General features: G+C 41.7%; 1 protein-coding gene across 10 annotated transcripts in view; it reads left to right on the top strand.

Moving 5' to 3' along the window:
* Nucleotides 1-26,350, top strand: part of MAP2 (microtubule associated protein 2) — a 249,525-nt gene that overhangs the window by 77,454 nt on the left and 145,721 nt on the right. The window lies entirely within an intron of this gene.

The following is a 26,350-nucleotide window of genomic DNA, read 5'->3' as shown; positions in this document are numbered from 1 at the left end:
TAAAAATGAAAGCAGCAAGCTGATTAGTTGCTATGGGCAACTGGGCAAGTTTTCCTCTGCACAGGTTTTGATAAATCTCCCCCTATATGTGAAGGGGGAGGGGGGGGACTCCTGAATGACACATGCTGGGAGTTGTAGTCCCTGTTGTGTGTGTGTGTGTGTATGCTAGTGTTTACAAACCAGTGTGCCTCCAGCTGTTGCAAAACTACAACTCCCAGCATGCCCTGACAGACTTTGGGCATGCTGGGAGTTGTAGATTTGCAACAGCTGGAGGTACACTGGTTGGGAAACACTGTTCTAGCCTATTCAGCATACACATCATGTTACACCAGTGTTTCCCAACCAGTGTGCCTCCAGCTGTTGCAAAACTACAACTCCTAGCATGCTCAAAAGCTATCAGGGCATGCTGGGAGTTGTAGTTTTGCAACACCTGGAGGCACCCTGGTTGGGAAACACTGGTGTATGCCCTACAGAGGTGTGGTGAACTACAACCCCCAGGAGACTACAGAGGCAGCATGCTGGTGTTATACCACAGATTGAAGACTCCTGAATGACACATGCTGGGCGTTGTAGTCCCTTTTGTGTGTGTATGCCAGTGTATCCCAACCAAGGCTGATTATATTAGTGTGCTGTGTATAAGGAGGCCGACCCGAGAAAATAGTAGGGTGGGTAAAGGGCAGAACAAACAAAAAATAAAAAGGAGCTGCCCCAAACCAGCAACGCATGTGGCATGCTGGGATTTGTAGTTTTCAGCACAGCAAGAAACAGGAAATAGAAGCAAAGATAGGAAAACAAAGTGGGGGATAAAAAGACAACAAAGAACGGAAATAGAGTAGGCTAAACAACAAGAATAGAAACAAAACAAATAGGGTAAGTCAAAAACGGAAAAACACGTTGACCACCGGAGTACCCCTTTAAGCAGCTATCATCACATTGTAAACAAAAAGAATACGGTTGTATTTTTAGGACTGAAGAGGTTGAATAAGATTAGAAAAACATGAATGCTTAAAGGGGTACTTCGGCCCTGGGGACCCCCGCAATCTTGTATTCACGACTCCGCCCAGTGTGTGATGTCACCCCCCGCCCCCGCTATGCAAGTCTATGGGAGGGGGCTTGACAGCCATCACGCCCCCTCCCATAGACTTGCATAGCGGGGGCGGGGGTGATGTCACACGGGGACGGAGTCGTGACATCACGATACACCTGCCCCGTGGTCGCCACCAATCTGCTTGTGAGCTGGCATCGTGGCATTCAGCTCAAACAGGTGGGTGGCAGATACAAGATTGTGGGGTCCCCACCGGTGGGACCTCCGGGGTGAGACATCTTATGCCCCATCCTTTGGGCCAGAGTACCTCTTTAATTTCAAAACATCACCACTCGGGTTCACTGGTTGTGTGTGGTGCTACAGCATTCTCTTTAATGGAACAAAGTGCAATAGCAGATAGAACCCATGGGGAGGGATTACACTATTTCTGGGAGAAAGCAGCCATTATTTTCAAATCCTGGACAAATCCTTTAATTCTCTATGCTATTTTTGTTACGTGTAACTGAAACCCCCCTCTATTTCTTTTTCTCATGTGTTCTAAGGACTGGGGCAGGTAAAAGTCTTTTAGGATAGGTTCACACCAATTTGTGGTATATGCTGACATATACTTGTGCATACCCATGCCAGATGTGTTTTCTAAAAGTGTGAACATGTCCTTAAAGGGGTACTCCACTGGAAAACATTTTTTAAATCAACTGGTGCCAAAACAGATTTGTAAATTACTTCTATTTAAAAATCATAATCCTTCCAGTACTGATCAGCTGCTGTATGCTGCAGAGAAAGTTCTTTTTGAATTTCCTTTTCTGCCTGACCAGAGTGCTCTCTGCTGACACCTTTGTCCCTTTTAGGAACTGTCCAGAATAGGAGCAAATCCCCATAGCAAACCTGTCCTGCTCTGGACTATTCCTAAAATGGAGAGAGGTGTCAGCAGAGAGCACTGTGGTCAGACAGAATAATAATTTTAAAAAAACTTTCCTGTGGAGCATACAGCAATGTTTTTCAGTGGAGTACCCCTTTAACCTGTTCAGCACGCCAGGCGTATGCATACGCCCTGCATCCCGAGTCCTTAAGAACTGAGGGCGTATGGATACGCCCGTGGGAATTCCGGTCCCCGCCGCTAGCCGGTTGGAGATTGGATCGGGATGCCTGCTGAAATCATTCAGCAGGCACCCCGGCACATCGTCCAGGGGGGTCCTAAAAAATGAAAGTGAAAGTAATGTAGTTCTGTAACATCTGTCCCTTCAGATTTAGCAATTTTCATGAATTTTTTGAAAATTGCAGCTCTACTTTGAAGCCCTCTAATTTTTTCAAAAAGTAAAAATATGTCCATTTTATGATGCCAACATAAAGTGGACATATTGTATTTGTGAATAAAAATAATTTATTGTGAATATCCATTTTCCTTACAAGTAGAGAGCTTCAAATTTAGAAAAATGCTAAATTTTCATGAAATTTTGGGATTTTTCACCAAAAAAGGATGCAAGTAACACCAAAAATTTACCACCAAAATAAAGTACAATATGTCACGAAAAAACAGTCTCAGAATCAGAATATTCGGTAAAAGCGTTTTCGCGTTATTAATGCGTAAAGTGACGGTGGTCAGAATTGCCAAAAAGGGCTCAGTCCTTAAGGTGAAAAAGGGCTGCGTCCTTAAGGGGTTAAGCTAAAAACACGTGTTGCATAAATGCAACTGCAATTTTTTTGCAGCAGAAACTGGGCCAAATCCAATGGTGGTTTAAAAAGAAATATCTTTGGCTCATTTTCTGCTGTAGACAAAAATAATGCAGCCCTTCTTCAGCCTTTTTTAGGCTTTTCTGATTCAAGAGTTATGGATCTAGTATGGCTGTTTTATTGGATTTCAATTCCTTAGCATTTGGTATCCAGGTCCTAGCAATTTGTAAAGAATATGAAGTAAATTTTGCTTAGGTGGGGATTTCTGTCCATTCCATGTTCTCAAACACTTGCTGATATATTCATGTACCTCCTGGGTAATAAAGAGTAAGTGCTCCTGCAGCAGAGCTACAATACAGATCTGACTGTGTTGTGGTGCCCATGGCTTTGCCAAATCTTTATTGACTTAAAGGAGTACTCTGGCCCTGAGACATCTTATCCCCTATCCAAAGGATAGGGGATAAGATGTCTCACCACGGGAGTCCCGCCGCTGGGGACCTCCACAATCTTGTGTTCGCCACCCACCTGTTTGAGCTGCACCCGCGGTGCCAGTGTGGTGTCCCGGTACCATATTGCATACCGTACCTTGTATGGTGGTCCCCAAAGTCAGAGTTACTGCGTTCAGGTAGGGTCCCCCAGGTGGGACAGCCCCTAGTCGCCTCCTCCTTCTCTAATTTTAGAGTGTTATATTTAATAATGTATATATTTAATATAATGTATATTAGTATACTTACCTTGGTAGCGTCGCAGGACCTTCCTCTATGGTATGTTGGAGGGCCTTGGGTCACATGATTACCTATAACTCTTTGTAAAGATAATTGACAGAAGTTTTGGACCAATCAGCTTAAGGCCAGCCCCTGCCCATATAAGGGAGCTGCAGCCAATGTTTGCTCTCTTGGGTTCCGGACTATCTGAGAGGACAGATCCGTGCAACTTGCAAAGGCAACCCTAGGCCTGAAGCCTGCTGGCCTCAGCGTGAACTCAAAACATGAGTCTTAAACTGAATCCCCGCTAAAGCTACCGGGACTGCTGGACCTCAACTAAATCCCCTAAATCCAGCGGAACAGCACATATCAGTCTACGGACTCTAAAACGCTTAAGGTCCCAACCACTGTCAATCTCTAAGAGACTTTGCTTGTATAGTGATTGTTCCAGTTATAAAGCTTGCATAAAATCTTCAGTAAAAGTTCCGACTGTTTTCAGCAAACTCTCCGGTTGTGGACATTCAGTTATTTCATACCTACCTATCGCTTTTGGGAAGCAAGGACAAGCATTGCAGAGGAGCCCTCACCCTGGTATCACGAGTAGAAAGGGTTAAACAGACCCCATTGAAGTACCGCACAGCTACACCCCATATACCCAACACCCCCAGGCTATCACACCAGCTCACAAACAGCCAGGCGGCGACCACGGGGCCGGAGTATGGTGACATCACGACTCTGCCCCTGTGTGATGTCACCCTCCTCCTATGCAAGTCTATGGGAGGGGGCGTGACTTGAATAGCGGGGGTGGGGGGTGACGTCACACGCAGGTGGAGTCGTGACATCACCATACTCCGGCCCCGTGGTCGCCACCCGGCTGTTTGTGAGCTGGCACTGCGGCGTGCAGCTAAAACAGGTGGATGGCGAACACAAGATTGCGGGGGTCCCCAGCGGCGGGACCCCCGCGGTGAGACATCTTATCACCTATCCTTTGGATAGGGGATAAGATATCTCAGGGCCGGAGTACCCCTTTAATGGTGTACGCATATATATTGCTCTACACTGCGAGCTGTGACTGCCAATATACATAGGGGCAGCTGTGGAACCCCTTTCATTGTTATACAGTGGTAGCATGCTATGCTTTCAGATGAGGATATTGAGATAAACTTTTTAATTATACATTACAATGTTAGTTGAGTGAACCACTGCGTCTTGGGGATTAGGGAATAACACATTAGACCTCAGTCTTACAGTGACATAGGATTAGTTTGGTAATGATATTATTCTGCTTTGTTGTTAATTCTCAGACAACAGCATGTTGCCTCAACACACACAAGTAATACGCAGGAGGCAAGTGGTATTCAGGAATAAGACATCATAGCAGTACGTACTGTGCTATAAAACAGAACGAAAAGGGTAGAGCGATGGGATTTATGCTATATTACAAAATGGGCATACCTTATGTGTAGTTATAAGTGCAACAAATTATGTACTGTGAGCTCTTGAGGTCTCGGTCCCAAGGTATGCACTTAAATGGGCCTTGTCATTAAAACTAATTTTTGCTATTGCACTCCTTATGGTAAATAAAAAAATCTTTGTAATGTACTTTGGTTAAAAAAGATGAAGTTTTCTATGTTTTATTTGTGTTTAAAAAGCTGCCACTAGGTGTCTATCTACTTGTCCAGAGCACATTTTCCCCCATTTCTTGCAAAGACTTTGGACTCCTGCTGGCCTGGCAGAAGTCCAATATCAGGAGAGGCAGTCTGGAGTGCTGGGGGGGGGGGGGGTGTAGCCTTAGCCAATCATAGTTGATCACACACTGAACTGCTCTGGGCTGTGTGTAGCAGAGTGAGGGAAGAAGTTCCCCCTGTATGGCTTCAGATGATGTCACGCCTGTTGGGGAATGCCCTTTCCCAGTCTGTGAATCTGACTGAGAAAATACAGAGTGATATCAAGGTAGGAAACTGGAAAAAAAAAAAAAAATTATAAAAATAAAGGCAGGGGGTGGTTTATCAAGATGGGGGCAGTGAACTGGGAGGATTATAAAATTTAACAAGATCATGACAGGTCTTTAAGGAATAATTCTAAACCAATCAGCTCTACTGTACTAATAGCGTAATGAAGACCATCAAAGTTAATTGGCTAGTGCTCTGCTGTTTCTGGTGGTCCCATTAGTGTCTAAGGAGAGCAGACCACATTCTTGACAATGGTGGTGGTTCCAGATGTCATAACTCCATCTATCAGATGAAATCAATAGACTGCCAAGTAACTCTGAATTGCCGCTTACTCATGGCTAACCTAAGCAGACACCTGAGATAGCTCTCTTCTGCTACTTGTCAATTTTTCACCAGAATTGGATTAAAATCCTGAATACTTGTAGAAAGTAATTTCAACATAGTGTTGAGCGGCATAGGCCATATTCGAATTCGCGAATATTCGCGAATATATGGACGAATATTCGTCATATATTCGCGAATATTCGCATATTCGTTATATTCTCGTTTTATTTTCGCGTGTGCGAAAATACGTGTATGCGAAAATTAACATATGCGAATTTTCGCATATGCGAACATTAGCATATGCTAACTTTCGCATATGCGAATTTTCGCACGCCAGTCTTTCACAGTAGTATTACAGCCTTCTTTACACCACACAAGCTGGAAGCAGAGAGGGGTGATCACTGTGATGTGTACTGTGAAGAAAAAAAAAAAAAACGAATATTCGTAATTACGAATATACAGCGCTATATTCGCGAAATTCGCGAATTCGCGAATATGCGATATTCGCGAATAATATTCGAATTGCGAATATTCGCGAGCAACACTATTTCAACATACAGGAAAGGGAGACAGAACTTAAAATTAAGCAGTTGTGTGTGGCAGCACAGTCTTGCCTCAAGTTTTTCTGACAGAGAACTCTAAATCCCCAGTTTGCCATCCCACAGGTATAGAAATAACTGTGGCTGCCTGCAACCAACACTGTGATTCACTGTGCCAAGTGCATGGCTCCTGTGTATCCATACAGCTTTTGGGTCAGGCTCTTCTTCCACTTCAATCTTCACAATCTTGTTTGTCAGCCTTGACTCAGATACGAAGCCTGATGATTGGTCTTTGATCAAAATGTTGCTTATGAATACTGCTGATGAATATTACAACATGCTTTCTCATTTGGGACAATGAAACCAATATGGACGTGTGGTATCCCGGTACCGTATTGCATACCGTACCTAGTGTAGAGGTCCCCAAAGTCAGAGTAACTACATTCAGGTAGGGTTCCTCAGGTGGGACAGACCCTAGTCGCCTCTCCTCAAGTCTATCTTTAAAAATAATAAATGTATATATTTAATAATTATATATATTCTATAGTAATGTATAGTACTTACCTTGTTCAGTGTCGCAGGACCTTCGGTCATGTGACCATGCTAGTAACCTCTATGGTATGTTGTAGGACATTAGGAGGTCCTTGGGTCATGTGTTACCCACAAATCTCTGTAATGGTGATTGACATCAGTATGGACCAATTAGCATTAGTCCATATAAGGGAGCTGCGTCCAATTATCGCTCTCTTGGGTTGCTGCTCTCGTGGATGCCGGACTAACAGGATGGTGCTATGCAACTTTCAAAGACACGCTAGGCCTAAAAAACCTGCCGGCCTCAGCGAAACCAAAACCGTGAGTTCAAATCCAAATCCCCGCTAATGCTAGCGTGACTACTGGACCACAACTAACCCCTAAATCCAGTGGAACAACGCATAGTACTAAAAGACTCTAAATGCTAAAGTCCCAACCTTTGTCAATCTCCAAGGAAAGCCGTTGTTATGCTCAGAGACTGTTGTATTATTGAAGCTTCCAGAAAACCTTCAGTAAAAGTTGCTACTGTTTCAGAAAACTCTCCGGTTGTGGACAATCTATTATTATCTACCTCCCTATCGCTCTTGGGAAGGGTGGTGGTAGGACAAGCGTTACTGAGGAGCTCTCACCCTGGCGTCACGAATAGCAAGGGTTAACAAGCACCCTTTAATTACTGCACAGCTACACTCCCCATACCCTACATCCCCCAGGCTATCACTTCTTGCAGATGCATGTATTGCTGTGCCAACTCTTTCTTCCTATTTGTATAATATACATGGAAGTTTAATAAAAACCGCTATCCTGTTCACTATATGGATGTAGTGACTGAGATGACCGTCAAGAAGATGTACTTTGCATTGGTTGAGTGTATTTTGATGGGTGGAGGGTTTATAAGTCTTAGTTCGGGGTAGTGTTGAGCGGCATAGGCCATATTCGAATTCGCGAATATTCGCGAATATATGGACGAATATTCGTCATATATTCGCGAATATTCGCATATTCGTTATATTCCCGTTTTATTTTCGCATATGCGAACATTCGCGTATGCGAAAACTATCATATGTGCATATTAGCATATACAAAATTAACATACGCGAAAATTCGCATATGTGAAAATTCGCATGTGCTAATTTTCGCATATGCTATTTTTCGCATATGCGAATTTTCGCGCGCCAGTCTCACACAGTAGTATTAGAGCCTTCTTTACACCACACAAGCTGGAAGCAGAGAGGGATGATCACTGTGATGTGTACTGTGAAAAAAAAAAAAAAAAAACGAATATTCGTAATTACGAATATATAGCGCTATATTCGCGAAATTCGCGAATTCGCGAATATGCGATATTCGCGAATAATATTCGAATTGCGAATATTCGTGAGCAACACTAGTTCGGGGGGGCTTCTAATGACTCCAGTGAGTCCCACCAGGGGACTCACTGGATACCTGGTGGGCTACTCTGTGCCTCTATGGGGGGGTCCTCTGGTTCGGTCACTTGTAGACCTATTGCTTTTACCTCCACTCATAGAACATGCTCTATCCAAGTCTTAATCTCTAATGGACTTTAACCAGATCAGCAGCAGCAAAATTACTATTGCTGAACTTGTTGGTGTCTTATTGATTCTTCTGCCAGTATGTTGCATCTGGTATCACTACAAACAATCCCTCAGATTTACTAGCCTCTGTAGCACTCTGTCTTTGAGTGACACCTCTGAAGAAATCTTTTTCTTCCTATGTTATTATTCTCATTATTCTCTGGACGGACTACACTTTTTCTCAGGTTTCAGTCACCCCCTATCCTCCCAGACCTCAATTCTCACAGGAGATCTCACTATCACTACCCAGAGGCACTGAAACACAGAGTTTATATGGACTCACCTCAACCCAGCATAACGATGCTGGAGCACAATGCTTCCCACAATTTAACATCCACCATCTAGTCTTTTACAGGCACTAGTGATGGCCCCTTTGACTAACACCTACTCCGCCTGCAGAATGAAACTCAAAAATTCTGTTCTTGGTGTTATCAACTAATACTAGGTTGGTTCATCAGCTCCTACTGTATGCGTCAGGGAATGCCCAGACTCTGTGAGTACAATGGCATAAAACAACACAGGAAAGTGTTACAACATCACACACTGGTCAAATTAACATCATTAAAGGAAAACTGTCACCAGTTTAATGCTGACTGAACTACGGGCAGCATGAAATTCTGGCAGACTTCCTTACTACAAACATGTTTGATTTACTCTGAAGGACTTGTCCAGAAACGGGGCTTAGAGTCATCGAGGTAGCCCAGCCCTGATATAGGGAATTAACCAGAAATACCCATGATAAGGAAGCCTGAGAGAATTTCATAATACCCATCGTTCATGCAGCATGAACTAGTGAAAGTGCAAAATATAGTGGTGCTGACCAGTACAGTAGGTAACCCTGCACTTAAATAGAGAAATATTTAGGTAAGTGTTACCATTTACAACTACTGCATGAATCATCTCAGAATGCTGTTTTACTGTTTGCTTCAGAATCCTCATTTCATGGTGTGCCGGAATGTCGATTTCTGGTGATGGCCTTGCCAGGTAGTTATTAGAATAATGAGTATGGGGTGGTGGTACCCGGTAGAAAATCCTTCTCACAGAATAATATCAAACATTCATTGGTTTTCTGTTTCCTACAGTAAATTAAGTCACCCAGGTCTGATGTGGTTGTGTTAGTCGGAACTCTTAAAGCTTTGAATTACAAGGGCGGGCCATTTCTGGCAACTGAAATTAAGACTCAGTATAAGTGCTATGCCTTTTGTGCTGTTATGATTTCTTGAATGAACGACCATGAACAGCTTTTAAAGTGGCCAGTGTGTTTTAGTAAAAAGGTTTCTCTCTGTAATCCTAATATTGTTTACATCAAAAACCAGCTCCCATATATCGATCTTGAGGACCATAGCTACAGGGATAGGACAAGCAATATTTGTCTACATGCAGCATATGTATAAGGCTACTTTGTGTGTGGAATTAAGACGTGGGTGCCTACATTTGTTTTTCCCATGCCTAGAGCAGAATTATAGATGTATAGATGTGATGAATACAGTGCCCCCCCCCCCCCCCCCCCGACCTTTAAGTGCCAGTCCCCAAGGTCAGAGCCAACAGATTGCATTATAAAAGTGGCCACAGACAAGTGGTGATGCCAGTGAAACACTCCAGATGTGTTTACCGAAATTTAAGGCTCTTCCCAAACTGCAATATGTGGTGCCTGCCATGGCGGTACATTGCAATCTTGAGAACAATCCTCCGGTAGTTGACGGGATAGCAAGGCGCTGACACAGTGGAAAAAGGGAACTGACGTTTAATCACCCAAGATGCATAGACTTCAATGTGAAATTTACTGTATCCGTTTTATTTTCTTCCGTTTTTTTGCCGCTTTTTCTGCCATCAAAAAAACGGAAATGAGTGCAGACGGGTACAAACGGATGTAAACGGATTGTAAAAAAATCCCCTTGACGTGAATGGGATTTAAAAAAAAACATTTTTAATCCATTTACAGCCTGCAAGAACAGAACCGAAACGGGGATAAAAAGAAACGGGGACAGACGGCCATATGAATGCACCCTTAGTTGACTGTCCATAGGGCTTGTAACCCATATCACAATAGCTGTCCTCTCCTGCCAGGCAGTGTTATGAGATTACAGCTGTGTGATATGAACTCTCATGGACAGCAGACCTGGACGGACCATCTTAGTTCCCTGTTTTCTTCCCTATATTAGAGAGACTGCCCAAGCTCATTTAAATGCTAATACACAGCCATCTGCTTCTTTAGCATGACTGTGCACTGGGCCATGTGACATCAATTAATATAATTGTGAGCTTTTCATCAGCTCAGCCACAGTGTCACCCAGACAGAGCAGCATCTGCTCCGCTTTACCCTCACCCTCCTATGACCAGTATGGTTTGCTTTGCAATTGCCATATAGTAGACATACAGGGATCTGAAACAATGGCACAAATCCCTTTTTTGCAGCAGTAATTTTAAAGTGGTTCTCCAACATTTCAACTTTAGAGATAAATCTGTGAATTGTAAACAAATCAAATGTTCTCTGAATTTCCCCCAAATTTTTTCTAATTCTCCCCCAATAAAATCAGATTCACCTGATTCCAAATTTTTTTATTCGTGAGTTTGGTCTCCTGTCAAAGACAGGAGTCCCTGCTCCTGTACATTGGACAAAACATACACTGTATGCTGCAAATATGTGTGGCCATCTTGAGGTAAGCAAGAATATTTCTGCAGCTCCCTATTCTGGTAGTCCACCTAAAGTTAAAGGGGTACTCCCGTGGAAAACTTTTTTTTTTTTTATCAACTTGTGCCAGAAAGTTAAACAGATTTGTAAATTACTTCTATTAAAAAATCTTAATCCTTCCAGTACTTTTTAGGGTCTGTATACTACAGAGGAAATGGTTTTCTTTTTGGAACACAGAGCTCTCTGCTGACATTATGACCACAGTGCTCTCTGCTGACATCTCTGTCTATTTTAGGAACTGTCTAGAGCAGCATATGTTTGCTATGGGGATTTTCTCATACTCTGGGCAGTTCCTAAAATGGACAGAGATGTCAGAGGAGAGCACTGTGGTCATGATGTCAGCAGAGAGCTCTGTGTTCCAAAAAGAAAACGATTTTCTCTGTAGTATTCAGCAGCTAATAAGTACTGAAAGGATTAAGATTTTTGAATAGAAGTAATTTGCAAATCAGTTTAACTTTCTGGCAACAGTTGATTTAAAAAAATAGTTTTCCACTGGAGTACCCCTTTAAGTAGCTGGGTGCAGATGTCTCATTTCCGGTTATCCTGCTATATTCTAGTTGAGATCACTGCATGCAGTCGAAACATTAAAAAAAACATTATCCCCATGCATGTATGGTCTCTTGTATCTTTTTGTTTTTAAAACATTTTTGTGTGATCAGTTCTACTTATATTATTATGTTCTCATCTGCTTCCTACTTCATTGTGGGGACATATGCTTTATCTGAGTCTGAACATCTGCCTATGGATATGCTAGCTAGCTGCATACAGTACTCTACCATATACCAGCACATGTTACACAAAGCAGCAGGGAGTGGTCACACATTTTGGATCAAAGAGGACCTGGTAGCTCTCCACACTTCTGTTTTAGCAAATAGTTGTATGGTATTTTCCTTGAAATAACAATTCTGAAGTATCTATTCTAAAAGCTCTACACTGAGCCAACCCTCCGTTATTCCTACTTTCAATATGGTTAAATAAATTGACAACAGGGTGTTACCATTCCCCTTGTCAATGGGATGTTTATTTTTACTCATTTGTGACACTGTCCAGTAAGTATTTGTATAGGGACATATCCTCCTGACAAGCAGGGTCTCTCACGTATGAGATTTTTAAATTATAGCTAAATATACACTTTTGTTTTACTGTATTTTTTTGTCTTTTAAAACAGCCACCCTCCCCCCCCCCCCCGCGTTCTCTGGTGTGGCACCCCAGTCATCCAGGGCACGAAGTGAACTCCGCTCCATGCCGGATCATTGGCGACCACAGCTGTCATGCCCCCTCCATTCATGTCTATGGGAGGAGGTGTGATGGCTATGTACTAGCTATCGTGCCTCCTCCCATAGACATGAATGGAGGGGTGCGTGGCATGACGTCACAAACACATAAGCTTCAAGTTTCCGTGTTCAGAACACCGCGGTGCCGGGCTGGAGTTTGGCCAGACCCCCTGCGATCAGGCATCTTATCCCTTATCCTCTGGATAGGGGATAAGATAGCTAGTTAAGGGTACCCCTTTAAAAGTGAAGAACAAAATAACAAACAGTAGGATCACATACAATGGTTGTCTCAATAATCTGTATTTAGAAACACCTTGACAACCCAGTTTAAGCAGAAGCCTGACTTTTGTCCTTCACTTGTTAGTTGACGCCATTAAATTATTGGATCAACGAAATTAGTTAATCCCATTAGATTGTGTATTTAGTAGTCTGTTGCGCCTCTACTTCTTAACATACACATTGGAAGATTTTTAGGACCTTTTTGATTTATGACCTGTTTCCCAGTAGGACAGTATTACTTACATTTATTTTTAACCACATTTAATACATGTGTTTGAATGGTACGCCCAAAGAAAAGGCAATATAATAAATGCGCCCTTCAAGGACTGATTCCCTTAAGCTAGAGAACCCCCTTTTTCCCTTATTAAAAGTCTTATATTTTATTTCTTCATTTAAAATATTCCCTAGGGTATACAAAAAGCGGTATATTAAAACCACAAATTGAAAAGAAAGGGCTATATCCAAGTGACAGATCACCAATAAAAATATGTTGCTCTCTCTCTCTCTCTCTCTCTCTCTCTCTCTCTCTCTCTCTCTCTCTCTCTCTCTCTCTCTCTCTCTATATATATATATATATATATATATATATACAAAATGGGGGGGGGGAGGGGGGGAAGGTGTTCCCTCCTCCCTTTTCTTTACATATATATTTTCCACTATTTCCACTGGACCTATTATTGGATTGACTGATTCATTGCCCTCAATGTGCCATATACTCTTCACTATGCTAGTTTAAAAGTCTCAACAACCATACCTACCCAACGTTTCACCGGTCAAACCTCACTTTGTCAAGGATGGAGGTGTAAAGGCAAAACACATATAATTGAAACCCCAGAATTTGTTTTTGGAGTTTTTTTTTAATTTTGTTTAGAAAATCATATTTGAACTTTTTTGATCAAATGCCTAAATTATTTAGTAATGTCAGGGAATTATTTTACTTATCTGACTAATTGCAGATAGCAGGATCCAACTTAAAGTCATTTGGAACACCACTGGGATTTGAATTTAGTGGAACTAAGCACTTGTGGGCTGGCTGGGCTATGTAGCTTACAGCCTTGCCATGGATCACGGGGACAAGCAGTTCTCACAGGTGTTTTCTGCCCCTAATATTGGCTTTAATGGGTCTGCCAGGTTTCAGAGTGATGATTTGTGTAAGGATATCTAGACAACACAAGATTAACGGAAACAATAATCTCTCCTTTTATTCTTCTCAACCATAAGGTAATAACAACAGGTTACTTGCACAATCAATCCAAGTTTCTAGAAGATCAACATAATGCATAATGTTAATAAGTAGAATGCAGTTGATCTGAGTAGCGTACGGATACACCCTGATGTCACTTGTGAGATAAGGGAGTCCCTCAAATTCTAGTTAGAACTAGAAAGCTCTAAGCCTCTAACTTGTATATGTTAAACTTATGCACAGGCTCCTATTACCCAATAGAGACAAAATTAATTTTGTGTTGACCCTCCAACCAGACAGTGTAATTTGGGGTTCCATTCATTTTCTTTAAGGGATAGAGCAACAGATTGTGCTGTTTCATAAAGAGACATCCAGTAACAAAAAATATATTATGCTGTATACCTGTTTTTTTTAGTTTTTTATTATAACAGTAGGTGCCTATGGGTGAATGATGCCACTGTATGGCATCCAATAGAGGCATCCATTGAAAACTTGAAAACGTTTGACATGTCACAGAGACTTTTTGATTGGTTCAAACTACCACAATCATAAGAACAAGCCAGAGAAGCACAAGCCAGAGAAGCACATGCTTTACTTCCTAGTATTTGGTTCTGAAGCCCTCAAAATGTTTACTTAAAGCGTACCCATCAGATCCAACAATTTTTTTTTAATATATCACTCAGTACCTAATCCTGACCATGTACATCTATGTGTCATTTTTATGTGTCTAGCACTTTTATTTATTTTTTTATTACACTTTCAATTTAGCTCACTAGTCTGAATTCCTCTCAAAGGGAGGGGGCGTGGCCTCACTGTGCTGGTCTCCGCCCCCTCCCTCAGTATGCTGTCTGCTCACATCTCCCCTAGCATTTACAAAACTACAACTCCCAGCTTGTCCTCACTGACAGTAGCGGGACACAAGCTGACAATGGGAGGATTTTTCCTCCAGCTGTGAGCCCTGCACTCACAGCTGTCAATCAAGGAAGTGTGTCCATGATGCCTGGACACAGCAGGACTAGTATGTGTCCAAGCAGGCAGGGGGGGCAGTTGCTTGACTGTCTTTTTCAGTATGAAATACTGAAAATTTTCTAATGAATGCAATTGCAAAACCGTTTGGTTTTGCATGTTTACAACATATCAAAAGTTTTTGTATCTGACAGTGCCTATTTAAAATAGGAAGAAATGAAGAGAAAATAAAGAAAAATAAGCAAATAACTAACACATATACAGCAAGTCCTTACATATAACAGTCAAAGTGTATAGCAAAGAGGTTCTGAGGTGGCACCACTATGAATCACAAGTCCTTTAAATTATACGTATACAGTTCTAATGGCGATCAGACAGGTGTTCTGATAAATATCAAATGCGCTGTGTGTGGAGGTGCTGGGAAAAAAAAAACATTCAATGTGGAGGTAGTGGCCAGCAGGCCAAACAGTACCCGCACTCACCGCACTGTAAGCTTCAAACTCCGAGAATGGACATCACTCGGTGGGGCTGACGGCAGGGACAGGGGACGCTCAGAAAGGAGGCCTCCTTTCTGAGCGTCCCCTGTCCCTGCCATCAACCCTGCCAAATAATGTCCATTCTCGGAGTTTGAAGAAGCTTACTGTGCGGTGAGTACGGGTACTGTTTGGCCTGCTGGCCACTACCTCCACATTGAATAACAGTCAGAAAGATCAACTGGAAGCTGTAGATTTATTTTATGTAGATTAGAGATTCTTTGCGGCCCCGTACTTTTCAGAATTTAAAAAAAATTAAATGGATCTGCCCGTACCTGTAGTCCAAAGAAGCAGCTCCTCCTGTCACAGGTAGAGAGCTATATAATACATGTAGTATCACACTGTACTGTACAGCTGGACTACTAGACAGCCAGTTGGTGCAGACAAGGGTTATACCCACTCATATTGGTTGAGTCTTTCACCTATTCACACATGTCACAGATACGGATGTATTTTGAGTATGGTCTTAAAGGGGTACTCCGGCCCTAGTCATCTTATCCCCTATCCAAAGGATAGGGGATAAGATGTCTGATCGCGGGGGTCCTGCCACTGGGACCCCCACTATCTCTGCGCAGCACCTGGCGTTCGTTTAGAACGCTGGGTGCGGGCAGGTGGGGAAGTGATGTTGCGGCCATGCCCCTCGTGACTTCACGCGACACCCCCTCAATGCAAGTCTATGGGAGGAGGCGTGGGGGTATCATGACTAAATGTTCCGAACGTTGGGGCAGCGGAGTTCCCCTTTAAGGTTGCCCAGGAGAGACCATTGTATGTTGAAAATATTGTAACTAGAGGCGATTGTAACTTGAAGGCACACTGTCTTTTGAAGTATCACCCACCAATGCTATTTTTTTCCATAGTCCTGAAAGCGGTCTTTACTTAGGAACAGCATGCAGTTTAACAAGGCTCCATATTAACACAGCTTCCCAGAGCATTACTCCAAACCACCCATCACTTCATTGAATGGTAAAAGAAAGTAGAATTCCCTCTATGCATATTTTATACTATATTCTGTCATTGAATTAAATGTATGTGGTTCTTAGCAACATGACAACCTTTACCACAATTAATCCACATGTAGAGAGTAAACACCGCATTTTCACCGTATAAAGGGGTTATCCAGGATTTGCAAAACATATCAACTTTCTTACAGGAACAGCGGCACACTTGTCCTAAGTTTGTGTGTGGTATTGCAGCTCAGTCCCATTAAAGTGAAGAGAACCAAGCTGTAATACCACACATACAACCTGAGCACAGATGTGGGGCTGTTTTTGGAAGATAATTCCTTTAATCTCCAAAAGTAATTCATATAACATATTGTAATACTCATAGAGTATGTAAGGTCTCTATATACCTTACAGTACGCAATAGCTGTTTCACAAATGCTTCACCCTGGCCCTCTGTTTTGTCATTGACATAATACAGATTTTGTTAGGATGGTAGGATGGCGCAGTGATAGGCAGCACTGAACTGAAGTACAGGGGTCATGAATTCAATCAAGTGTCGTTAGAAAAACCTTGTGTCAGAGACATGTCAAAAGTTTTGCTCGAAGGAGTTCTTAGTGCTGAGACTCCAACCTATCAGGAGAAGAAGCGGGCACAAGTGTTCGGCAGCACGCGGCACAAGTGCTCGGCAGCACGCTCTACTACTGAAAGTTGCAGTTTAGTAACAGCTGGAGAGCCACAGGTTATGCATTCACACTACGTTTTTGTCATACGAGGACCGGCTAGGAAATGTGAAAACCGGGAGCTCCTGTACCCCAGCCGGACACGGCCAGCATCTCATTCATTTGAATGAGCCGACCGAAGTCAGATAGTGACTCTGGTTGGCTCATTTTTGCCCTGTATCCGGTTTTGTAGCCAGACTGAAAACCATAGCATACCACAGATTTTAATCCAGTCACAAAACCGGATACGGGGCAAAAATGAGCTGACAGGAGTCACTATCTGACTCCAGTCGACTCATTCAAATGTATGAGATGTGGGCCGGGTACGGCTGGGATACGGGAGCACCCGGTTTTCACATCTCTCAGCCGGATCCAGTCTCCGTATGACAGAACCATGGTGTGAATGCATCTGGAGTCATTTGTCTTACCAGAAAAGTCGGTCTTGCTCTATGCAATTACTGACTGTAGTGATATAGTGGCTTTCTGTTTCTATATACAATGTTGCAGAATATCTTGATGCAATATGATAATAACGTAATAATAAAATATATGCTTCTGTAATTATGAAATATAATAGATAGCTGTCTCATTTTGGGCCTATAAAATGAAAAGGAATGGTACGGCAATAAAGTGTGTCAGACTCCAGTCACAGATTGCTCGCGCGCTTTAGGGAGTTATTACATTTAATTAAAAGCTGATGAAAAAAAAATATACTGTACACTGTCACATCAGCAGAAGGTGAATGAAGAAAATCTCCAGGTACATTCCAGGATCTTAGAAGGAGGTTACATCCCGGAGGCTGGAAAAACACGCTGACCGCACAATTAGTAACTGATTAACACTGGAGTAGACTCCCAACACTGGGCCTGCAGCAGCTAGGATGGTAGCTATACACTATTATATAGCAATGCACAGACATTGTTCTATCTGCTGGTAAGAGCTGAAAGAAACATACAGTTTCCATCATATCAGCTCACACTTTTGTCATTGAGAAGATATAATTTGTAAAATCGTGAGCTGTGGTTTGTGGTGTATGCTCTGAACTTTTTGTTGTTTTTGATTAGTTTGATCCAATTATTGCAACTATCCAACTAAAACACATTTTACTTTAGATATCAATGCTCCAGAAGAGTGTACTGAAGGAGTAACATGGAGTTTCTAAGTCCCAATGTAAAATATGTAACAGGACCCACCACTATCTTTTACTGTCTTCTAATATGGCATAGGGACCTATGGATCCCTCAAGAACCGGGCTCAGGTGTAACTGCTATCTCTTCACTCGCTACAGTACATCCCCATTGAAAAATGTGCTTGCAAAACGTACGGATATGCTTTTTTAGACACTTTTACGTCTCACTCTATAAGAGTGCTTGGCTTGAATGTGACATTGTGCACCAAAAATTGCTCCACAATTTTAGCATAAGGGTTTAATCACACAGACAAAATGTCTGCATAGCATTCAATCTCTAAATCTGTGCAGAATCTTTCAAGCAGATTTGATCTAGATGTTCATGTGGAATATTAAATTCACGTTCCAAACAGCTGACACTGTTAGATAGCTGTTAGGGCAAGGAGACACATGGCACGTTTCATGTATCACATAGAAAAATTAGTTGTTTCCAAGCCCCAGAGTTGCAGAATGCAGGAATGCATCCTCGCTCCCCCTCCCTTCCACATTCCTGCCTAATTGACAGTCAGCTGGAAGCCTGTTTTCCAATCTAACACAATTTGCATGCACAGTGAAAGAAGAAGATTTGGAAACAGGGCTTGGCTTCCAGCTGACTGTCAATCAAGCAGGAACAGAGATAGGAGGGAAAGTGTAGGGAGGCATTCCAGCCTGCGGCATTTCAGGGGCTTGGGAATGCCCCTTTGGCACTCGGCCATGTTTGGAACTGTTTGGAAAAGTGACATGTTACTTCTTGTTTACACTAAAACAAACACAGCGCCTCCTACTGAAATCAATTTTTTTCTAATGCTAAACTTGCAGAAATGGGCTCATAATCTGCCTCAAAATCAGCACAGATTTTACCTACACCCTGCAGGTAAACAGCTGATTGGGAAACACTGGTTGGGAAACACTGCTCTAAACCTAGACAAAAGTGTGTAAATATGTTCCATCAGTAGAAGCCCCTATGATCGACTTGACAGTCTTACCTAACAGTATTTATTATTTATACAAATTTTTTTGTCTTGCAGTGGTCTCAGCTGATTTGGTTATTCCCTTACAAATTCAGCATCCTGATATTTGCACAGTTCTTGTGCTATTTCCACCACCAAAAATAATTCTTAAATTTTGTTCTTCATTTGAGACATCACTTACTTGACTCTTTATAGCTTGGTTAACACTACAGAATTTCCGCTTTGAAATTCCACTTAAAAATTCCATTGCAGCAGATTCTGGCAATGGGATTCCTCTGCACAGTGCACACTACAGAATTGTAGCGGTGCACGTTCTGAAGCTGAAAATCTGAAGCCGAAAGAATGATTTTGATTATTCTTTCAGTGAAATCCACCTGGAATACATTGCTGTCTATGAAGACGGCAATGTATATATGATCCTAACACTTATTCAATCGGCGTTGGCTGCACTTGGAATCTCCGATGAACCTAGCCTTAGGGTTAATATGGCCCGACCCCTCAATGCAAGTCTATGGGAGGGGGCGTGACGGCTGTCACGCCCCTCCCATAGACTTGCATTGAGTGGGCAGGGCGTGACGTCACACAGGGGCGGAGTCGTGACGTCACGATCTCCCGTCCCCGTGTTCGGGAGCCAGACCCTCCATCGCTATGGGTGCTGGGTGCTATATTGTGGGGGTCCCCAGCGGCGATCAGACATCTTATCCACTATCCTTTGGATAGGGGATAAGATGTCTAGGGGTGGAGTACCCCTTTAAGACTTGGGTACACTTTAACACATACATATTTGGAGTTGTGGATGTCTGAATTTCACCACAGTTTTGGGTGGAGTTGCACTTTACTGACTCTTTATGGTCATGTTTTTGAGTATAGAATAGCGTTTAGTTGACTGTCCATAGCATACAAACAGCAACCTTAAACAATATGCAGGTCTGCAAGTTTACATTTCCTTATGATTAATCATTAAACCAGGCATGAAAACGCCATGGCACACCAGCTGTTGTGTAATAAGCACATACACACCCCTAGCTGGCATATGGGAGCTGTATGCTGAATCCTTGTACAGTAAGTATACCTACTAAAAACAAAACAAGTACAAGAGTGCAGCAGTGCAAATAGTATAGATACACAAACATATAGTAAATTCCAGTAATTCTTTCTTTAGGCACTATTCAAATTACATTTTGGGGCAGCCAAATGTCTGCATGTTCTCAAAATAATATTCTGACGCATACCACAGTGTACCCATGGTGCCCATAGGCTTTAATAGACCAGATGTAGTCAGCTTTTAGTACATTTCATCTGTTTCCTGAATGTATGTATTATTGTTTGCAGGTTTCAAAAGTGTAGTCTACTAAAAAAAAATCATGAGGATTGGCAAACAGTGTTGGCAGATCTGTCCTTTGGGTGGTTTTATTGTTCATTTTTCGGTTTAGTGTTTCTTAGAGGAAAGGGCACTATCAACAAACCATCTCCACAGATCGATAGTTCTCTGGGCTATATGTTCAGTAGTTACAAAGCACGAAATACGCAATAGAATCATGAGACGGTGGCAAGAGGTGGGTCTGGCCAAAGATGATTTTCTCATTGAGGACCAAATATTGTAAAGACATCCTATGAGGCCGGGTTCACACAGGGGAATTTCCGTGCCGAATTCTGCAGAAGAATTCCTCACGGACATTCCGCTGCAGCAGAGTCCCATTGATTTCAATGGGATTCTGCAGTACTGTTTACACGGCAATTTGTTTCTGCCGGGGAAATTCTGATTCTGGCATTCGCAGAAAGAACATTCTTTCTGCGGATTCCGCAAGGAAATGCATTGCCGTCTATGAAATTACGCATTTCCAAGCGGTCCCAGCGCAGGCATGTTCTGCCGGCGCTCCGCTGTCAGTGGTATGTTGAAAATTTTCCGTCCGGACATTCCACCATGTGAACATAACCTTAGAGTCTTAAATTTGTTTTAATTCTTTATTTTTATTTATTTATTTATTCATTTTATTTCTTTTTCATTGCATATATTTATGCAAATCTTTATTATTTAGTTATTTATTCTATTATTTTGTTCTTTTAATCATTGGACACAGCACAAAATCTGCTGCATATAATCGACAATAAAACCTTCTGCATCTATTCCACAGCATTGGGTGCAGAATTTAGGAAGCGACGCTCACTGTTTACACGCTGCAGATTTTACCTGCAGATTTCCTTGCATATATGCTGTGTATGAACATGTTCTTACTTGTGATCACATATTGCTAGGATTTGGGGTAATGTTTTTCAAAGAATGTGCCTCCACCTGTTGCAAAACTGCAACTCCCAGCATGCCCGGACAGCCAAAGCTGGGAGTTGTAGTTTTGCAACTGCTGGAGACACACTCTTTGAAGAACACTGATCTGGGGGGTTGCTAGGATTAAGGACCCCATATTCCTAATAAAGAAGAGATACAGCACTAGTTAATTCACTAGAATGGAGCATCAGTTTATGAAGCTGTAGAGAATTATAGTCTCCGCTCACTAATAGGGCCGGACATGAAAGAAGATTATATAACTATATTTTTGTATTGCTACAAGCAGGGCTGGGGAATAGTCCATATCTTTGATCATAGTACTAGCAGTAGAGAGTTATATGGAGTGATTAAATCCTATGTGTGGGTTGGACTGAGGGGGATGAAAGTTTCACTTATGTTTTCATTGTGGTTAACAGTCTTATTGTTGTGTTTTAGGTATCGATTTGTTCTGCTTATATTTGTAGATTGGGGAAATGCATAGTTAAAATCGGAAAAATAGTCATCATAAAATCACAAAAAAAAACAAAAAAACAACACAGACTGGCAGACCATTCTGAAATGATGTGTGGGTGTTGCACAGAGGGAGCCAAGCATGGCAGGGCGGGGAGGAAAAGCCTAACACTGGCTTTGAAGGTATTACGGCTGAGGAGTTACATTCTTGTTAGGACAAAGGGAAGATCCAGTTCATGGACATGTATATAGACACCTGTGTTTAGAATGATGTCTGAAGAAAGAATCTGACCCTTAGTAATGAACTATTATTCTCAATGTATCTGTCATTTTAATCTATTGACTACTTCTTTATTCTCTCTGTTTACTACAATGGGGTAGAATTGTCTCCATTGGAAGACGAAAGAATTATTCCATCAAGACATTGAGTGTCTGCCAATTGTATATACCCTCTAGCCCTATGTCATATAGCTGTGTAAGGCTGGGTTCACATATGTCCGGCATCCGGCATTGGTGAACTTGGCCTATATCTCTACGCAACTGATGCCACAACTGATGACAAGTTGTCATCAGTTGTATGGCATCTGGCGTCCGTTGATTCAGGACAGCGCCCTCCAGCGTGTCCAACCATCCGGTGTCAAAATTGAGATGCTGAATGATTGTGAACTGTCCAATTGAAATGAATGGGATCAGTTCTAACATCAGTTTCCCTCCGGTGCATGCTGGAGGGGAACAATGCTGGACAACTGATATATATGTGAACCCAGCCTTATTTTTGTCTTGTGAGCTCTCTTCTCATATACACTTTTGATAAAAGTCAGCTGAAGCCGCCAACAGGTCTAAGACCTAATGACTTTCTCCAATACACGAGGCTGAGGGAGAGAAGGTTCACGCATCAAATGTTTATTGTTCTGGGAGGGATAAGCTGCATGGTAGCGGCTTACACCTCCCCTCTCCAAAGAGAACATTTCAATGTTCAGCTGAGTTAAATGTTAATGTTTATGGGGAAATAGATAACTTTCAGCTGAACGTAAAGGAACGTTTGACCAACTAACTATTACAAGTGTATAGGCAACATTATCTGGCATGATGACCAAGTACCATTTTGCCCTTTTGGTATAATGGACTGTTTCAGCGTGTTGAATACAGCTACTACTAGATATTAGGTATTCCATGTTATAATGTAGTAGTCTAGCTATTCATTTAGTTTAAAAGTTGTATCTTTGTTACTATCAATACAAGTGTTGCCAATGCATTTTTTATAAAGAGGACCTGTGGCAAACCTCCAAAAAAAAAAGAAAATGCAATATCATTAAATAGGTCAGGGAACCCTGGTCACGCACTTTTTTACAGTTTCTTGATACGTCTTTCCGTTCCTAAGATATGAGGATTTATAGTTTGGCGATTCAGAGAATAAGTCTGATGGGCGTCAATTAGCCTTAATAATGGAAGTGATAATCAGATGAAGGGCAGCATTATATAGTCAGGCGGTGTGCATTAGTCTGACACTTTCCTCAATGTATAACATTCACATCCTCTGACTGTATAATCCCACCCATCACCTGATATTCACCCCATTATTAAAACAAGGTTCACATTATCAAACCCTTTATTTTACCTATCCAGCTCATCCACTGCCCCCGACTGTCTGGTTACAAGACGTACATCTTCCTACCTTGACAGCTGAGGAGCTTTCTAGGCTGAATGCTCCTATTGAGGCTCCTGAACTGTTGGGAGCTATTAGGGCTCTTAAGCCTTGCAGGGTACCAGAGTCAGACGGTTTCATAAGAGATTATTTTTCAGATCCTTTCCTCTGAACTGATCTACTCTCTTATCTTTATAGGACTCTTAGGATGTGTCTAAACTTATCACTGCCTTTGCCAAATTTATATGGGCAAGTAAGTGTCTTAGGATTGCCCTTCTCTAACTGATTCTGCCCAGGGATGTGGGTGCAAAGTAAGAAAACGGTCCAGCACAGGTTTGCAGGTAAAAAACAGCTTCTTCTTTTATTGGGTCAGTTCCGACAAGACAAATAAGCCTATAAGGGCTTATTTGTCTTGTCGGAACTGACCCAATAAAAGAAGAAGCTGTTTTTTACCTGCAAACCTGTGCTGGACCGTTTTCTTACTTTGTGCATACATCCGGTCAGGGACGCTGCTGATCAGGCCCGCGCACAGGTGCAGGGAGGAGGAGGTGAGCTGTCGTTCTGATTCACTCAGGGATGTGGGTGGGGTCAACTTCCCTGACATTAGGCATTAATATCTAGCCTGTTTATTGTGACATGGAGTTGACTGGGTTAAAAGTGGTTATCCAGGAAGGGAAAAACAGAGCTATTTTTTTTTTTTCAATAAACAGCACCACATCTGTACCCAGGTTGTGTGTGTTATTACAACTTGGCTCAATTAACTTCAATGGATCTTAGCTGCAACTCACAATCCAGGGACAGACGTGGAACTGTTTTTGGAATAAATCAGCTGTTTTTCTAATCCTGGATTACCCCTTTAAAAGTAGTACTATGCATTATAACTTAGTATTAGAAATTGGGCTGGCTGTACCTTGGTCTCTACAGCTTCTTCTACATACCAGATTTGGGGCTTTTCGTTGGGAGGTGTAGGGGATTTTACTCCTTCGAAATACTATTTCACCTTGAAAGGAGTGGAGGAAGGGGGTGCAAAGATATGCCATTGTGGTCGGTTTAAATTGTATAGGGCCTGGCAGGCAGCAGGGATTATGTTAGTGGGCTACTTGTTTCATTCTGCTGAGTAGAAATATCTTACTTTCCCAGAGGTTAGGGAGAAATTTGGTTATGGTGAGGGGCATTTTTTACATGACTCTTAATTGATGGTGTCCGTACAACCTTGTTTGAGAAATTTAGTAATACCAATTCCTTTGGCGCCATTTTTTTTTTTGCAGAAAGAATTTGCACTCATTGTCTTACCAGACGGATCTGACCAAGTCTATTTTACAGGGATGGATAAAAGTTCACAAGGCAATGGTAAATGAGATGTGGAGAAAGACTCAATTCAAAATCATCCACCACATTTTTTACTGGTTCATTTTTCCAAAGTCGGTCGATCGTCCTGATCGCATAGAAAAATTTTCAGATTACGGGGAAGCAGTGGTCTCACCTTTTACAGGGTTTAGCAACATGTCCTCGTACACATACTATTTGGGGATAATTATTTCTCTTTCAGAAACAGAGGGCATTCATTCCAGTAAACACTTTTCATGTTGCCCCTGATGGTCTGGAGGTGACTCTCCTGCTCCATGTGGTGAGAATGGTGGCTTAACATTGTCTAATAGCACATTGGCTACACTAGGTGATGCCCACCATTTCTGATGTGGTCTCGCAGATGAAGCTATATTTCCTTTTAGAACAATTAGAAATATGTTGTACGAAAAAAAAATCTGCTAAGGCTTTCTTTAAAAAGTAAATGTAAAATATGTGTAGCTCACTTAGGATAAAAGAAATAATGTGCTTGAGGTTAAAGGTGTTGCCTTCACCCAAAAGGCCTAATGTAATATGTAGAAATTATAAATAAAAAATATTTATGTGAACCAGTCCTCAAAAGCACAGGGGAGAGAAAAAGGAAAAGACTAGTGGAGATGGGATCCAAGAAATGGTCTTTATTATATAAAAAGGATATATATGACCTTTATTATATAAAATAAAATAAGATTGGTCATATATATCCTTTTTATATAATAAAGACCATTTCTTGGATCCCATCTCCACTAGTCTTTTCCTTTTTCTCTCCCCTGTGCTTTTGAGGACTGGTTCACATAAATATTTTTTATTTATAATTTCTACATATTTCTTTAAAAAGTGGACAACTTTTTTTGCTACCTTTTTCACTGATTCAGGGATTCATCATATCGTGGGCCCCTTTGAAGGCAAACAATAGTATCTTACAAGGGAACCTGCCAGTTCTTTGGGTAGAGTAAGGATTCCAGGGACTAAGCCATTTTATGAGACCTGCTTATTCTGGTTTATGTGAAATGTATCACTAGTATGGTGCTTTTAATTGATAAAAAGGACTATCAATGGGGGGGTGGGAGAGGAAGACCTATTGGGGTTTGAGTATGTATCATGTTAATGTTTTCATGTTTGCTTGATATTGTTGACATGTCATTGGTAATGCCTGCTACTTTTTGTAACTCTTGGGGGTGTATTAACCCTTACCCCTGTTTGAATTTGGTTTATGAAAATTGTTAATAAAATAAATATTAAAGTTTACACCCATCTGACTGATTCCCTGAATTGTCAGACAAACTATAAACCCTCATATCTAAGAAATGAAAAGGAATATCAAGAAAAAAAAAGGTGCTGATCAGGCCATCCCAAGCTATTTAATGCCCATGAGATCTCAATTTTTGGGAATTGGCCACAGGTCCTCTTTAAGTGACAGCTTTAGACCAGTCCTTAGTCAACCGTCCAACTAGTTGACTTTTCCTCTGCACAGTTTTTGATATTTCTACTTAAGTGCTGAAATGAATTCAAGCGTCAAGATGACAATTAAATCAGACAG

Source organism: Hyla sarda, chromosome 8, assembly GCF_029499605.1.
Source record: "Hyla sarda isolate aHylSar1 chromosome 8, aHylSar1.hap1, whole genome shotgun sequence".
In the NCBI taxonomy this organism is placed as follows: Eukaryota; Metazoa; Chordata; class Amphibia; order Anura; family Hylidae; genus Hyla; species Hyla sarda.
Note: the sequence above shows the minus strand (reverse complement) of the source record. Positions and strands in the feature narration are given on the sequence as shown.